The 6,232-nt window shown below is 44.3% G+C and overlaps 1 long non-coding RNA gene across 1 annotated transcript in view; it reads right to left on the bottom strand.

Annotated features, from left to right (window-relative positions):
- The window catches only part of LOC141479832 (uncharacterized), a 67,340-nt gene that overhangs the window by 34,824 nt on the left and 26,284 nt on the right, over nt 1–6,232 (bottom strand). The window contains exon 4 of the long non-coding RNA XR_012464056.1: nt 4,741–4,911. This is a non-coding gene — a long non-coding RNA (uncharacterized lncRNA). The remainder of the gene's footprint in view (nt 1–4,740; nt 4,912–6,232) is intronic.

Genomic DNA, 6,232 nt, shown 5'->3' with positions numbered 1-6,232 from the left:
ATGATATCTACCTACCCCAAAGTGACAAAAGATTTCCTATTTTCAGTACCTTTTCAAGGTGAGGAACTGCTACTCTTCTTCTTTTACTAATAGGGAAACAGGGCACAGAGAGTGGGTTGAGGAGCTGGCTTTGCTAGAGCTTTTCATTGTATTATTTCAGGCACTTCTGCTCATCAACATATGTGTGTTTTTCACCAATGCCAAGATTTTCACTCAGTGAGTGTCACTTCCTTTGTTAGCTCCAAATGTGCAGAGGTTGAAAGGGCATCTTCACTAGTGAAAAATCTCTCAAGAACTTTTATAAATCATTCAGATTTCTGGATGAAAATGTTTCCTTTCACACACTTCTTAGTGCCAAATACAGGCCCATCTGGAATCATTATTAATTCTGTTGAACTGTTTAATTCCGAGTGGGTTTTTTTTTAAAAGAAAGACTTGATTCAGTATTTTATAACCATAATTGGAATAGCGCATTAAGACTCAACAGCTCATTTTTTTATTCCGGGAAATGGCAAGCAACACATCTTGTACTCAATCAGTTACATTAGTAGAGCAATGCTGAAAAATCTTGTGTCATGCCTTTATTCCTAAGTTTAATTCTTCTTATAAATTTATTTTCCATACACACAGAAACTAAAATACTCCCTGGGGGCTTAAGAGAGCTTCTTAAACAGTTTGGAGGACTCTTTTGTGCCTGCTTCATTGAGCACATCAGCCAGAGAATTAGAAGAATAGATGCCCTGCCACTGAAATGCCCGAGCAAAGTGCAAAGCATTCTCCTTCATATACAGACTCACTTCAAAATGGTTGTTTCTGGTTCATCATCAGGAATGAGCTATTAAATTCAGTTTGCAAGCAATGTCCCATTCATATTTCAAAAAATAAAAAGAAAAATCACACAAAACAAACCGTGGTTTTGTGTGAGTCTGCTTACCTAGTTTAATTTTGCATTAAACATTGCCTCTAGGATTTGTATGCACGTCTGAGGGAGGGGAACTGAAATTTTGCTGTCGTTGATCCCAATGGCTCAATTCCCATTGACTCAAACTCAGGTCAGCTGGGAACTTCTCTGCAAGACTTCTCTGTGTGCAAGCGATGCAGGAGACACTTCGGTTGTATGTTTGGCTCTTTGACCGTGGTGTTGAAGAGCAGCCACGTGTCTTCATAGCTGCGTGGGGTGGCACAGCCCACCTGGTGCCATCAGGATGTAGATGAAAGCACCAAAAGGTTGTCATCCCTAGAAGCAGGTGATTAATGCTCAGCCACAGAGATCTGTACGTATGGAACCAGTCAGGTTTTAGAGTGGTACAATTATAAATTCATAGCCAGACTGTCATGATACAAATTAGTCTCAGTGCTCACTTCTTTGGCAAAACTCCCATTCTTTGGATGCCTTCCTGGTGGAGTTTACTGTGACATGAACGATATCCAAAATACAGATAGAAGGAATAGTTTCCCAAGTGCAAAATTCACTACGAGTGTTCACCATAAAACGAGCTATAAGGGAGCTTTCATGTCTCTGGTCCATAATAGGGTCAGCTTTGAAGTGAGATCAGGGCCTCATCCAGGTAGGTTTTGAATATATTCAAGCATGGAGAGTCTACAACCTCTCCGAGCTCCTGTTCTAGTGCTCGATCATCTTCACTGTGAAGCTCTTCTCTTTATATCTAATTGGGATTCATCTTGCTGCAGCTGGTGTTAACTGCCCCTTGCCCTTTTGCTGTGCACCCCCAAGAAAAGTTTGGCTCCATCTTCTCTAAAACCATTTAATAGGTAGTTACACAGAGCAATAAGATATCCCCTTAGCCATGTCGTCTTCAGGAAGAACAACCAGCATTCTCAGCCTGTCCTTGTACATCACAGGCTTCAGCTCCCTGAGCATCCTGGTGGCCGTTACTGAACTTACTTCAGTATAGAACCATGGAATCATAGAATGGTTTGAGTTGAAAGGGACCTTAAAGACCATCGAGTTCCAACCTCCCTGCCATGGCCAGGGACACCTCCCACTAGACCGGGTTGCTCAAAGCCCCATCCAGCCTGGCCTTGAACACCTCCAGGGATGGGGCATCTACCACTTCTTTGGGCAACCTGTTCCAGTGTATCACCATCCTCACAGGTTTAATGAAGACATTAAATAGCATCAGAGCCAGTAGTGACCCCTGAGGAACACCACTAGTAACCACTGGCTAGTTCAACTTTGACCTGCTGCGTGCTCTTCCTTCGGCTCCGTGGTCCAGCCAATTTTCTATTCAATCTTGTCCTTCTCCTGATCAGGCCTCACATCTCCAGCTCAGCACCCAGGATACTACCGCAGAGTGTCAAAAGCCCTGTCAAGGTTCAGGTAAATGACATCCACTGCTCCCCATTGCCTGCTGAAATACCCATTGCCCACTGGCACTGCCCACTGGCATCACTGCCCTTAGTGCTGTCCACAGTGTTCATCACAGAGACCACGTGAAAGGATCCTAATGAAATTGGTTTCCTGGTACAGCTAATACAGCTATGAGGACTTGATTGAATAGCAATGCCAAGACACAATGGCAAAATAAATGGTGTTTGAAAATATTGCTGCAAAGTCATCATATCCATAAAGAAGGGTTTGATGTATTAGGAATCAGCTTCCCTGGAATATTCCTCTAATTGTTATGGTTCTTTAGGTGTAGGGAAATAATTTTCTGGATTTGGATCACTACGTTAGTTAGTCTGACAAGCCCAAAATAAAGTAAATTTTCACACATCAATCATTAGCATATTTGCCTAAGAAACAGTATGCAGAATTCATGCAAAATCAACAGCTTATTCAAGTAAATACATATTCATAATTATTCTATGTGAAATACTGCCTTCTGAGTTTATTCAGTGAATACTAACTACATTCCTAACACTTATACCAAAATAACAGTTCCCCTGTTACTATGGAGAGGGAGAGGAGAAAGTACTGTGCTTCAGCACTAATTGTAAAGTCTTTGGAGTACAAACAAGATAGCGTCATTCCCTCATATACAGTAATAATAATTTAACAGCCCAAAGTTTTACATTCAAGATTTTAGAGAGAGAAACAGAAAGTTGCTGATGGATTGTTTTATGGGAGGGACATTTTCCATCCTTCAGAGAAAATGAAGGGAAAGTGTAACTCTCAGCTGAAGCGAAACAAACGTGAGAACAGATTTGGCATTAGCAAATGTGCTACATCTTAAACTGATTCTAGCTGGCTGGACGCAACCATTGCTATCACAGCCAATCCCTTTTGCATCTCCCGCAGCCCGGTTAGCAAAGCCAAGTGAGGGTACATATCCTTGAAGGAATCAGTATGCACGTGTGTGCACGTACACACCTGCAGACACACGGCCATTTGGTTCCTCATCTCCATAACCTGATTTGCCTGCAGCAAGCAATCGCTCCACTTCACCCCTCCAATGCCTTGGAAAGGACAAGCGTTACATGTTTTATTACCACAGATGTAGAAAAACTAGACTGCAAGTCACATTGATCAGGGAGCCAATAAGGCAAAGAACTCTCCTTGCAATATGGAGCCTGCAGGAGCAGTGATTGCCAAGCAGTGATTGCAGCACTGCCAAGTGTCACTGCAGGGAGGAGGCACAGAGAGACTCTCTCAAATAAAGGACGGGGCATGCTGCATTTCACAGTGCAGCTAAAAATAATATTTTACACTTTAGCACCTTTTTGCCAAGGATTACTAAGCACTTTGTACAAACTAATGACGTTCAGGTTCCAAGCACCCATATGTGGTAGTTTTCCGTATGGCAGAGGGGCTTTTTCATCCCTAAGAGCACGTTGCTCTCATTATTATGCAGTAGATTTTTTTTTGTTTCTGTACACCAGGCCTGGGTTCTTACAACGAAGTGATTATACTTGTCTAAATGGAGATTCTGGTGACAAGATAATTTACAACGCTCTGTTGCATAATCATTGAGCCAAGGTCAGGGAAACCATTGATGTAGCAAAGTCAGGGCAGCTGTAAATAAAACACACATCACGAAAGGGTTCATTCTCAGTGGGAACAGACAGACAAGAAAGAACAGACAAGAAAGAACCTCACCATGGTAAAATCTTATTCCCCCCCCTCTTTGAGTCCACAGATCCCGTGGCTGGCTAATTAAAGAAGGAGGTGTAACTATCAATCTAATCTCACTTGTTCTCAAATTTGCCATAATTTCTACACTTGAGAGGCTTGGTGAAATGAAACAGCACTACTACAGTTTTCCATTCATCAGCAGGAAGCAGAACAACTCAGGGAATTGGGCTAAAAATAATGAAGAAGCAGGATCAGGTGCTGCGCACGTGCATCTGTGTCTGTACATGGGCATTCAGGCACATGAGCATTCACTGGAGGCAGGAGGGGGAGATGAGCACCACCAGTAATTTTGTCTCACCGTACGAATGCTTGCAGATGTACTCACAGCATACCTATTCGAGGCAAAAATGCCCAAGAAAACTGCCATCAAATGATGCTATAAACAAAAACTGGCTTTTCAAACAAATATGACCACCAGAACGATACCATCAGCAGCGCTGCAGGAGCCACTAAGGAGCTGCTGGGGCAACCAAAGCATGCAGGGTGCTTGGCACGTGGCCCTGTCCCCAGCCCAGGGTGGGTGCAGAGCAGGGATGTCACCCTTTAGCAGGAAGCTCTGGTGTTACTTCACACGCACCCCCATTGCTTTGCATTTGTGCAGGAACACTAGAGTTTTTCAGGAAGAATTGGGGTGACTTTGGTACCTTTTCCATACAGGGACACCGGGACCGAGGTGCAGGGCTGCTGGCGGGGACTCTGCTCGGCACGGCATGGATGCAGCTGGTCCAGGACCTCCTTCAAAGGCCGGACTGGTCAGACACAGAGATATCCTGGATCGTCAGAGCTGTTCTTCAAAATCCGCTTGTGTGAGATCCCTGAAAGAAAGAGGACATGCCTGAGGGGCAGGCCTAGGATGGAAGATTGAACTAAATAAGTAGTTCTTACCCGAGGAACCGGCTATCCAGCAAGAACGATTTCTGAGGAAGATTCTTCAACATTACCACTAGGCAGCCAAAACATAGAATTACTTGCCATGTTCCAGGAAAAGCCTGAACTATCTAGTTGGCAGCTCTTTTTAAAAGCGTATAAAGAAGTGATAATGGGCCAAATCCTCAAGCCAGTGTGAATCAACTCTATTTGCTTGCCTCCACTGGAACACCCACTCTTTATTTCAGTTAAGGAGTTAACACACAGCATCTTAATATGCATTTATGTTAATATTTGCACTTTGCAGGGTTAGGTAGATTGCACGGCTGGCATATGTCAGACTAAATGGCTTCCAAAAGCCAAGGGACCTAACTGGAAGCTGCCATTCAGAGTGACTGGCTGACAACATGGAGAACCTCTCTGGAAAAAGCCTTCCCACCTCAAGCACCTCCTTGTGATTAATCTTTCACACAGACAATACACATTACTATTTCAAGAAGCTGAATTTTTAAGGACAGAATACATTAATGAACAGAGGAAAACATGAACAAATTAGCATCTTGTGGACCTGCTCTGGCAGGGGGGTTGGACTAAATGATCTCCAGAGGTCCCTTCCAACCCTATCATTCTGTGATTCTGTGATCTTCAAGCACTGCGAGACAGAGGGAAAGAACACATAGATGGAGTAGCCAGGTCCCTTTAGAGGTCACAGCTGTAGCCCCTCTCTGCAACATTGTCTCCCAGCAGCGAGACTAGATCCAACCCCAGAATCCAAACTCGGTACCAATCACTCCAGTGTTATTAAGACACATGGCACCATGGCGGAATTCAAATCAATACTTCTTTCCCACACGTTGGAGTGGGCTGGGCAGCAAAGGTTGACATGCAAAGTGAGAGAGCTGCCCAGCAATGATGAGGTTGTGGATCGTGCAAGCTTAGAAAACGGTCTGGAGTAAGGTAAGTGTGCATTACTGCCTTTCACACTGTGATCTCATACTGCTATTAGGTGATTCTGCCCCTCAACTCTGCTCTCATGAAACCCCACCTGGAGTACTGCGTCCAGCTTTGGAGTCCTCAGCACATGAAGGACATGGAACTGTTGGAATGGGTCCAGAGGAGGGCCATGAAGATGCTCAGAGGGCTGGAGCACCTCTCCTATGAGGACAGGCTGAGAGAGTTGGGGTTGTTCAGCCTGGAGAAGAGAAGGCTCCGGGGAGACCTTAAAGCCCCTTCCAGTACCTAAAGGGGCTACAGGAGAGATGGGGAGGG

Source organism: Numenius arquata, chromosome 2, assembly GCF_964106895.1.
Source record: "Numenius arquata chromosome 2, bNumArq3.hap1.1, whole genome shotgun sequence".
In the NCBI taxonomy this organism is placed as follows: domain Eukaryota; kingdom Metazoa; phylum Chordata; class Aves; order Charadriiformes; family Scolopacidae; genus Numenius; species Numenius arquata.
The sequence above is the reverse complement of the archived record's forward strand: the minus strand, read 5'-3'. Positions and strand labels throughout refer to the sequence as shown.